Below are 12333 nucleotides of genomic sequence, written 5' to 3' on the forward strand. Positions count from 1 at the left end.
AGAGGTAAAGTATTGGGAGAAAATCCAGAATCAAGTGTTCCACTGGACCCAATATAATTTACTGCTGTCAATTACTATGTTACTATGCAACGCTGAAAACAATTCAAGTTTAATTAAAATTTCTTATACCGCCTAATCAGCCTTCTAGGCAGTGTACAAAATCATAAAAGCATACAATAGCTAAAATACAAATTTAAAAAGACAGGGGGCGACAAAGACTTTTGGAGACATAAAACCATAACAGGTGAAAACAAGAGGATAATTGGCAAGAGCTACAATTTTAAAGATAAAAGATAACAATTTAAGGGAAAAACAGTAGGAGGGGAAATGGAAATAAAATCATTCTAGGTCGCCCTTAAAAGGGCAGTTAAATATCAAAGGCATCAATGAAAAGATATGTCTTTCGCTTTATCTTGAATTGATTAAGAGTTGATTCTTCGCGTAAATAAGCTGAGATACTATTCCAAAGAGATGGAGCAGTCAGAAAAAAATGGAAGATCTCATATTGTTTATGTACTTAAGTGACGGAACAGAGAGAAGATTTTGGGCTGATGATAGAAGGGTCTTAGGAGGGTTATATGGAATAAGAAGATTATTAATGAATTTTGGTTGGTTATTTTATTGGATTTTGAAAGTTAACAAAAGTATTTTATAGGAGATTATGTGTTCTACTGGTAACCAGTGAGCTTTATGTAAAAGGGGAGTAACGTGGTCATGTTTTTTTTGGTTGTTGTTTTTTGCATTAAATATGATTTTTACTGCAGTGTTCTGTACTATCTGAAGTCTTCTGATTTCTTTTTTAGTTATACCTTTGTAAAGGGCATTGCAATAATCTATACAAGAGATCACAAGGGAGTGAATTAAAATGTTCAAAGAGGCTGGTTCTAGCAATTTGGATAGGGCTCTGATCATGCGCAGCTGGTAGAAGCAACGCTGGACCACTGTACTAATATGAAGGTGATAATTGAATTTGCTATCAAAGGTGACTCCAAGTAATTTTAATGAAGATACAATGTTGATAGATAGGGTTTTGAGTTTTAAGGGAACCTGTAAGGAAAGTTCTTTTTTGATAGAAAATACCATCAATTTGAACTTTTCGATATTCAAAGAAAGCATGTTAGAGTCAAGCCAAGAATTGACTTTTTCCAATTTTTGGTTTATGAGTATTACTTCGTTTGGGTTATTTAAGTTTATTGGATGAACAAGTTGAACATCGTCCACATAGGTGAACATCGTAAAACCAATGGATTGCCCTAATGTTAGGAGAAGGGCCAGGAAGATATTGAATAGTAGAGGAGATATCTATCCCTGTGGGATCCCATATTCAGTCATGAATGAATCTGAAGATGTTCCGTTGAAGATTACCTTAGCGGACCGTTGAGAGAAATAGATGAAAACTAGTCCAGGACCTGGTCTGATATTCCAATTTCACTCAGACGTACCAAAAGGAGCTTGTGATCTATCATGTTGAATGCTGCAGAGAGATCTAGGGAGATAAGAAGAACCGACTGATGGTGGTCGAGGTGATAACAGTATTTTTGTGGTTAACCCAATGAGAGAAAGTTCAGTAGTGTGATGTTGATGGAATCCGGTTTGGTTGGGGTGAAGGACTTTGGTTTGTTCGGCGAAATCAAATATTTGTTGAAAGATGATTTTCTCCGTAAGCTTTGTCAAAAATGGAATGTTCACTATGGGTCGGTAATTTGCAACGTTGTTAGGATCATCAAATTGTATATTAAAGTCACCTAAGATGATGGGGTTAAGAGAGGAGATAGAGAACTCAAAAATAGCTGACAGAAGAAGGATTAAAGTTTGACTACTAATAGGAGGGGGGAGATAAAGTAATAAATAATTTGAGGAAGGGTTGGACTTCAGTCCAAACTGTATAGATTCCAGAAAACAGTTAGCAGGAGAGAACTCTAGCTTAGAAATTAAAGATTCACGATAAATTATTGTGAGGCCTCTCCTTTTTTTACCCTTTCGGTGGTTAAACTGGTAAGAGTAGCCAGGGGGGCATAAATAAGCGAGATAACTCTCCTCCCCCTTTGCTAGCCATGATATAGAGTACATCATATTTATTTTGTAACACTGAGTCATGAAGTAGATGGTGTTTGGATTTTAATAATTGGGCAAAGACTGGAATAAATAAGTTTGGGAAGCTTTGCATAAGTGTGCGCCAAGCAATAAAAGGCAAAGAAGAGGTGCACTAAGGAGCAGGACGAGCTTCTTAAGTGCGCTCCTTCGGCATGCATCGCAAGTAAGCCCAATATATGCAACATGTACCGGCAAGTACACTTTTGTGGGTGGAGTCAGAAGCTCCGCTGCTTTGTGGCAGCAGGAGAGAGGAACACGGGCATCAATCTGCAAAAGTAAAACAAAATGAAAATTAACACAAAGGACACTCAGATATGGATATCAGGTAAGGCAGTCAAAGAAAGCTCAGCTGTTATGGTGCAAAAGTGCAGAGTAAGTGAAATAATCCAGTAAGCATGTGCTGCAAGCAATCCCAATATATGCTACATATACCAGTACGTACACTTTTGTGGGCAGAGTCAGAAGCTCCACCGCTTTGCGGCTGTGGGAAAGAGAAACACAGGCGTCAATAGATATGGATATCAGGTAAGGCAGGCAAAGAAAGCTCAGCTGTTATGGTGCAAAAGTGCAGAGTAAGTGAAATATTCTTCAGAATAGGAAGAGAATGACACAAGGAAAGTGAAAGAGAGACAAACAAACTTACTTACAAAAATAAAATACCAAGACAAGCAGGTGCTTTAAGAACTTAAGAATTGCCATACTGGGATAGACCAAAGGTCCATCAAGCCCAGTATTCTGATTCCAACAGTGGCCAACCCAGGTCCCAAATACCTAGCTAGATCCCAAGTAGTAAAACCGATTTTATGCTGCTTATCCTAGGAATAAGCAGTGGATTTCCCCAAACCATCTCAATAATGGCCTATGGACTTCTCTTTTAGGAAATTATCCAAGCCTTTTTTCACCCATGCTGAGCTAACTGATTTCACCACATTCTCTGGCAACGAATTCCACACGTGTGAAGAAATATTTTTTATGGTTTGTTTTAAATAGCTTCATCGCATGCCCCCTAGTCCTAGTATTTTTGGAAAGAGTAAATAAGCATTTCACATCTACCCTTTCCACTCCACTCTATATTTTATAGACCTCTATCATATCACCCCTGAGCGGTATATCAAACCATAATAAAACTTGAAACTCTTCTCCAAGCTGAAGATCCCTCGCTGCTTTAATCTTTCCTCATAGGGAAGTCACCTCAAACCTTTTATCATTTTTGTCGCCCTGCTCTGTACCTTTTCTAATTCTGCTATATCTTATTTTTGAGATATGGTGACAAGAACTGCACACAGTATTCAAGTTATGGCCATACCATAGAACAATACAAGGGCATTATAACATTTTCATCTTTGTTTTCCATTCCTTTCCTGATTATTCCTAACATTCTATTTGCTTTTTTAGCCACTGCCTCACATTGAGCTGAGAGTTTCAACGTATCCTCAACAATGACACCTAGATCCTGTTCCTGGGCAGTGACTCCTAACATAGAACCAACCATCGTGTAACTAGCTATAATTCGGGTTCCTCTTTCCCACATGCATCACTTTGCACTTGCTCACATTAAATAACATCTGCCATTTGATGCCCAGTCTTCAGTCTCACAAAGTCCTCTTAAAATTGTTCACAATCCTCTTGTGATTGAACAACTTTGTGTCATCAGCAAAATTAATTATCTCGCTAGTTATTCTTATCTCTAGATCATTGATAATTATGTTAAAAAGCAGCGACCCTGGCACAGACGTCTGGGTAACCCCACTACTTACCTTTCACCATTGAGAATATTGACCATTTAAACCTACTCTTTATTTTCTATCTTTTTACCAGTTCTTAATCCATAATAGAACATTACCTCCTATCCCATGACTTTCTTTTTTTTTTTTTTTTTTTTCAATAGCTTTTACTTTATTTGTATCTTGAAATCTAAGAGAGATTCAGTCACAATCTGAATGGAGGAGGATAGAGCCCACTGTAGTGCTGGTTCAGCACACTAAAATATACAATTTTAAAATTTGTTTTTTTGTTAATGATCTTCCACACACACCAATCACCTGTCCATTTACTTGGGAAGTAGAAAAAGCCCTTCACAAACAGAACCACTGTACTAGGGTGTGTAGTTCCAGAAAGTGAATTCATGGTGTATCACAGCCAGGTGCAAGGGACACCTGCAATTAAAATCAGTGTTCTGTAGTACCTCACCAAGAGTCCGAGATACACCTGCCAGTGCTGTTTGGAAGGGAAAGCACGAACAAGTGAATAAAAATGTAAAAGCAGTGCTCTTTAATGGTAGTAAGGTTCAAAAGGCACTACGATGACTTCAAGAGAGAATCTGGGACATTCGCTGTCCAAAGGAAGGGCAGCTGAGAGACTGGAGGCGATCACGTTGTGTGAAGGTTCTGGGCAAAGGAACTTCTTTTCAATTCAAGATATGATGGTGCACCACTTAAGTGAACTACTCCTGATCTCCAAGGGGAATAATTTCTTCACTGACAAAAAACTCAATTGTCTCTTCCTCCCAGTCATCTATATTGCTGTCCAGTTCATCTGTATCCACACCTCCTCTCAGTTCCAGACGCTCAGCTTTCTGCTCCTGGTACAGTTTCTGAGCCATCTCGCGGTATTGTCTGAACTCCTCCATCATGGTGCGCCTCCTTTCTACCAGTTCCTTGGAAGCCTTAGATTGACTCAGGCGATCCTTCTGTTCAAAGATCTTAGAATACTTCTTTAGATCTTTCTTAATTTGCTTTATCTGATCTTGACTTTCTAATTTCCTCAGAAGTCTTTCATGAGGCACTTTGTGAAATGCCTGTTGAAAATCCAAATACAATTCAACCGGTTCACCTTTATCCACATGTTTTTGTTGTTTGTTTTTTTTACTTTATTAATTTTAAAAACAATCATGGTGCATTAGCAAATAAACACACATATAATAAAGCAATAAAAATACTGAGAGGAGGTGTGGATACAGATGAACTGGACAGCAATATAGATGACTGGGAGGAAGAGACAATTGAGTTTTTTGTCAGTGAAGAAATTATTCCCCTTGGAGATCAGGAGTAGTTCACTTAAGTGGTGCACCATCATATCTTGAATTGAAAAGAAGTTCCTTTGCCCAGAATCCTGGTCAAACCCCTGCGGCGTACCACAAGGATCTCCACTATCCCCTACCCTCTTTAATCTCTACACTGCATCTCTAGGAACGCATCTGGACAATCTGGGCATAACCACCTATAGTTATGCGGACGACATCACCATCCTCATCCCATACGATCATTCCAAACCTACCATGACAGACAAACTTCACCAAACACTTGAAACAGTCACAACCTGGATGAAAAATCACAAACTTAAACTCAACCAAGACAAAACCAAATTCATCCTTCTCGAAAATGACAAGATCCAAACCACAACCAACTTAGAGATAAACGCAATCAAATATCCCATCCAAACCACCATAAAACTACTTGGCATGACCATAGACAGATGCTGCACTATGCAACCGCAAATAAATAAAACAATTCAGAAATCATTCGCAATCATGAGAAACCTGAGACAAGTCCGAAAATTCTTTGAAAGAACACAATTTCAACTTATAGTACAATCTCTAATACTGGGTATATTGGACTACTGCAACATCCTCTTCCTTCCTTGCCCTGCAACTATGATTAGACAACTCCAAACAATCCAAAATACAGCTTTGAGACTCATATACTCATTGAAAAAACATGACCACATTACGGACGCCTTCATCAACTCACATTGGCTTCCAATCCAAGAAAGAATCCAATTCAAATTCTACTGCATATTATTTAAAACCATACACGGAGACAGCCCATCATACTTGAACAATCGCCTTATCCAAGCACCCACTACCAGACACAGAAAAACGCACTCCCCATTCATACCCCCCCCAATCAAGGAAGTAAAAAGAACAAGACTACACGACGGCCTACTAGCCACTCGAGCCGCAAGACTGGACAACCAAATCTCCAACCTTCTGATGACCACCCCAGACTATAGGACATTCAGAAAGGAAATAAAGACCACACTTTTCAAGAAATTCCTGAAACAGCAATAACATCACGACCTCTTAGTAACACCAAAACTGACGATCAATCTAACCATTACTCACTAATAATAACAAAAGAACCTCCACTTTGACCACCTATCAACTCTACTACAAACCACCTCACCCTCAACAACCCGCTAAATGTCTATAAGATCTACAACCTACCTCACTAGCTAATCATTGTAACTCTGTTTTTAATTTAACCTTTTGTAATCCGCCTTGAACCGCAAGGTAATGGCGGAATAGAAATCCCTAATGTAATGTAATGTAAATATGTCTAACCAAACATTTTAACCCTCCCACCCCTATAATTAATAATCCATAAACATTAATACTTTAAGATTATCAATAATTTATCTCATTTGAAATAACCTTGTAAATCCACACCACACTAGCTACCCACCCTGGATGTGTATAATAAAATGAACAAAATAAGATCAATCTTTACAATAAGTTATCAATGGATCCCAAACCTTTGAAAATTTCCTATAATTTCCCTGCTGTACAGCCAATGTTCGCTCCATTTTAAAAATATGGCATAAAGGCTCCCACCAAAAGTTATAATTTAGTCTATCCCAGGTTTTCCAATTCCTTAAAATCAATTGTATAGCAACCCCTGTCATTATAAGTAAAAGTTTATTATTATATGCTGAAATTTGGCTTTTAGGTCTCGTCATTGTCCCAAATAAAACCGTGTCATATATTAAAGCTACTGGATTATCCAATAATTTATTTATTTGATTCCAAATTGACCTCCAAAATTTGAGGATCAGTGGACAATAAAACAGTGGGTGATCTAACGTCCCTGCTTCAAGATGACAATGCCAGCATCTATTAGACTTAGAACTATCTAACTTATATAACTTAACAAGGGTTCATAATGCTCTGTGTAACAAGAAAAACCAAGTTTGTCTTCTAGATGCTGACATCGTACATCTTATCCTCCAAGTCCAAATTTGTGACCATTGAGATGCATTAATCTGATGCTTTATCTCAAGGCTCCAAATGTCAGGAAGACCATTCTTTTGGTTTCTTATTCAAAAGTTCAGATATTAATTTATACCACTGAGCGGCCTGATGTCCCAGGAAATCTGTCTGGAAGCATAAGATCTGCAAGCTATAATAATTTTTAAAATTGCCCCTTCTGAAATGCCTGCTTCAACTGCAACCATTTATAATTTTGAGATTTAGCAATACCACATCATCCAATGCTTCCAGATGAACTTAAATCCTCCAATTTGAATCTTGGAATTCAGCCAAAGTGGCTGACAAGTGGATTTATGAATTGGAATAGATGTTAAATTGTTAACAAATTTTAAAGTTTTCCAAGTGTCTAATAAGATTTTATTGTCCCTATACAGTCTAGGAAACTTGACACTCAAGACAAGACACAGCTGTAGTGGAGACAGGAGTTGCCATTCTAACCTTAACCAATCCAGAATATTTTCCATGAGATCCAGGAGGATCCAATACATAGCCTGAAGCATAATATAGGCTTGATGGTACCTATAAAAATTTGGAAAATTTACCCCTCCCTCCGCAATTGATTTTTGTAAAGATCTCTCCTTTCCTCCCCCTCAATTCAATTATTCTACCCTTCTTACTTACCCCTCCCCTCTCAGCACCCTCCCGTAATTGATACTGGTTGCATTTTTCTTTCATTCACCACTCTGTATCCTCGCTATATATGTAACTATCTTTGCATAGTAAACCGCTTCAACCGCATTATACAGTCTTTTGCATTGTATCTTGCTCTATAAGTCTCTCGCACTGTATTTTCACTGTATAAATATCTTTGCTGTATATGTACAGTCTCTTGCATTGTAAACTGCTCTCAACTGCATAGTACATTCTCTTACATTGTATCTTCGCTGTATATATATACAGTCTTTTGCATTGTAAACCGCTCTGAACTGTTTGTGGTATTGCGGTATACAAAAATAAAGTTATTATTATTATTATTACTAAAGCAACTCTCGTAGTTTTCCCCAGCCAAATAAATTTGGTAAGAGTACTATTTAACTTCTTGTAAAATGACCCCTGAAAAAACACTGGTATCATGCCCATTTGGTAGCAAACTACAGGCAAAATCATCATCTTAACCGTTTGGTCTCCTCCCCACCAAGAGAGATGTAGTGGGTTCCATTGCTCACACATTTCTGAGACCTTAAGCAATAAGGATCTTTCATTTACTTTCACTGGTTCATCCAACGTCTTCTGAATCCAAATACCTAAATATTTTATTCCCTCTTTCCAAACAACCTTTAGGACAGTACACATTTAACAGAAGAACCTCTGATTTACTCCAATTTATTTTATAACCAGAAAATTTTCCAAATCTGTTTATTAAATCTAATAAATGTGGAATGGTAGTTTTAGGATTCCTCAAATTAAGCAAAATGTTATCTGCATATGCAGAGACCTTATATTCCCCTTTATCCACATGTTTATTCAAAGAAATGCAGTAGATTGTTGAGGCAAGATTTCCCTTGAGTAAAACCATGTTGGCTTTCTTTCATAATCCATATATACGTATATGTTCTGTCATTTTGTACTTTATATTATATAGTTTACCATTTTGCCTGGTACCAACGTCGGACTCGCTGGTTTATAATTTCCTGGATCACCTCTGGAACCCTTTTTAAAAATTGGAGTCATGTTGGCCACCCTCTAGTCTTCTGGTACTATGCTGGTTTTTTAAGAAAAATTACAATAGCTCTGCAAGTTCATTTTTCAATTCTATCAGCACTCTAGGATGTATACCTTCTGGTCCAGGCAATTTGCTACTGTTCAATTTCTCAAATTGACCCATTACATCATCCAGTGTTAGAGATTTGTATGAGTTTCTCAGATTCATCAGAATTGAATTCCATTTCTGGCACCGGTAACTCCTCCACATGTTCCTCAGTGAAGATCAAAACAAATAATTTAATCTCTCCACTATGTCCTTGTCTTCCCTGAGAGCCCCTTTCATCCCTTGGTACTGGTAGCCAGTGAAATTTTTGCAAAACTGGTGTGACATGGATATATTTATATCAATGACCTGGAAAACGGAACATCCAGTGAGATCATCAAGTTTGCAGACGACACAAAACTCTGCCGGGCAATCAGATCGCAGGAGGACAGTGAGGAACTCCAGAGCGATTTGTGTCGGTTAGAAAAATGGGCGGAGAAATGGCAGATGAAGTTCAACGTGGAGAAATGCAAGGTAATGCATTTAGGCAGTAAAAATAAGGAATACGAGTACAGAATGTCAGGTGCAACTCTGGGAAAAAGTGAACAAGAAAGGGATCTGGGTGTACTGATAGATAGGACCCTGAAGCCGTCGGCACAATGCGCAGCAGCGGCAAAGAAGGCAAATAGAATGTTGGGCATGATAAAGAAAGGAATCTCGAGTAGATCGGAGAAAGTTATAATGCCGCTTTATAGGGCAATGGTCAGACCCCACTTGGAATACTGCGTCCAACATTGGTCTCCCTACCTAAAGAAGGATATAAAACTGCTGGAGAGGGTGCAGAGACGAGCGACTAAACTGGTGAAGGGTATGGAGAAACTGGAATATGAGGATCGACTTAAAACACTGGGATTGTTCTCCCTTGAGAAGAGGAGACTGCGTGGGGATATGATTGAGACCTTCAAAATACTGAAAGGAATCGACAAAATAGAGCAGAGATTATTTACATTGTCCAATTTGACACGGACAAGAGGACATGAAATGAAGCTAAGGGGGGACAAGTTCAGGACTAATATCAGGAAGTTCTGCTTCGCACAGAGAGTGGTTGACATCTGGAATACTCTCCCAGGGGAGATTATTGCGGAATCGAAAGTCCTAGGCTTCAAAAGCAAACTAGATGCATATCTCCTTGAGAGAGGCATATAAAGATATGGTTGGCTATAAAATAATTGTAAATATAAACGTTGTAAATAGTTAAAGTAGGGGTTCATTCACACCAAAAAATATATAATAACAAGTACAGGACAGTTGACAAAATCATAAATAAACGGAGAAAAATAAACCTCAATTGTGGGTCGCCGGGACTACACAAGTACCCAAAGCTCACCACCTCATCACGGGTTTATAAAAAAACTCCGTACAATTATAAGTTACTTTCACACTTCAACATCTCTTTAGAAGAATAGTTTTCAAAAAATTCTCAAAGGATTTGAATTTCAACGTCCATAAATTTTCTATAATTAGGTGAAACAGTCCCAAACTAACTATATTTATGGCAATCAGCTCCAGCTGTAGACAAATTCAAAACAGGGTTTAATAGCGTGGCTGTAAAACCTGCATAATAGCTTATATAAGAGAGTTAAACACTCATCTGAAGGAGAATCTTCGTCCCGATAGAAAAGATCTTCTATTTCGCCTGAAAGCAGGCTACTTCAGGGGATTCGTTTACACACGGTTATCTCCACACTTTCAGCTGCATAGCGGGAGGCCTGCTTCTCTCAAAATGGACCTCAGACCGAGATACGCGCCCGACTCGTTTAAAAACAGAACGGAGTCGGGCGTCATGACATCATCGCTATAACGCGATGAATGATAGGTCAAACATCGGCACTTCAAATAAAACACAAAATCCAGGAAAACAAACCACATATTCACAGAAAAGGTTGCCATTCATGCTCAGAATTTAAACCTTGTGGTTCTATAGTATGAAGGCGATTTATCCATTGTTGCTCCTTCTGCCATAAAAGCTTTCTAATGTCTCCTCGTCTCATTGATGGGATAACTTTCTCAAGGACCCAACATTTCAGACTTTCAAACTTGTGTTCCAAATTTAAGCAATGAGCCACTATTGGTGCTGTAATTTTACGTGTATTCAAACAACTTTTATGCTCTGTTATTCTTATGGTTAAATTACGTGATGTTTGGCCCACATAAAACAATTCACATGGGCATTGTATTATGTATATCACATTGGCTGTTTGACAAGTGGAAGTCTGTCTAAGGATATAATTTTTGCCATCAGTTGGATTTATAAAGTTAGAGATCGTGGACATGATTTTACAATTCATACAATGTCCACATGGGCTGTGTCCTAAAATAGATTCTGTTCTCTCATTTTCAAACTTTTCTTTAGATGTGTGACACAACCAATCACTTAAATTTCTATTTCTAGACTGAGGAAAAATGAATTTTTTGTTTTCAAAGCATGGAAGTGTTTTAAGCAATGGAAGATGTTTTTTATATTTCTTAATAATCTGGGGAGATATAAAAGTTTGTTTAATAATGCAAGGGATTATCTCAGATTTTTCTTTATTCTCATGAGTTTTGTTATAATCCAATAAAATCTCTCTAGGATTATATAAAGCTCTTTTCTTTGCTTTTTTAATTATAGACGTTAGATATTTTCTAGATATTAATCTTTGTTCCAATACTTTTGCTTCTTGAAGGAAGTTTTCTTTACTATTACATATTCTCCTATATCTTAAGAACTGAGCAAAAGGAATACTGGTTTTCAGATGTACAGGATGCATGCTATCAAATCTCAATAGTGTGTTTCTGTCCGTTGTTTTTCGAAACACCGATGTTGTTAATCGGGTTCCATCCAATTGCACCAATACATCCAAAAAATTGATTTTGTTTTTACTAAATGACATAGTAAATTTAATAAACTCATAACACTGATTCAAAACTGAAACAAATTCCTGGAGTTGTGGTTGAGTCCCTATCCAGACCACAAACACGTCGTCTATAAAACGCCACCATTTTAACACATATTGAAATCCTGTTAATTTATAGATGAAAGTCTCTTCAAACCACGCCATGTATAAATTGGCTATGGTAGGGGCAAAAGATGCACCCATAGCTATGCCAGAAAGTTGTTTAAAAAATTCCCCATTAAAGATGAAATAATTATTTTTCAAAGCTATGGTACATAGCTCTTTCAGGAACTGTACAAAACCATTCCCAGGATCATATTGAGTATTCCATAGATTAACCAGGACTTGAAGAGCTTCATCTTGGGGTATGCTGGTATATAACAAGCATACGTCTAAAGTGACTAATCCCCTGAAGTAGCCTGCTTTCAGGCGAAATAGAAGATCTTTTCTATCGGGACGAAGATTCTCCTTCAGATGAGTGTTTAACTCTCTTATATAAGCTATTATGCAGGTTTTACAGCCACGCTATTAAACCCTGTTTCGAATTTGTCTACAGCTGGAGCTGATTG

The sequence above is a fragment of the Geotrypetes seraphini genome, chromosome 1 (genome assembly GCF_902459505.1).
Source record: "Geotrypetes seraphini chromosome 1, aGeoSer1.1, whole genome shotgun sequence".
In the NCBI taxonomy this organism is placed as follows: domain Eukaryota; kingdom Metazoa; phylum Chordata; class Amphibia; order Gymnophiona; family Dermophiidae; genus Geotrypetes; species Geotrypetes seraphini.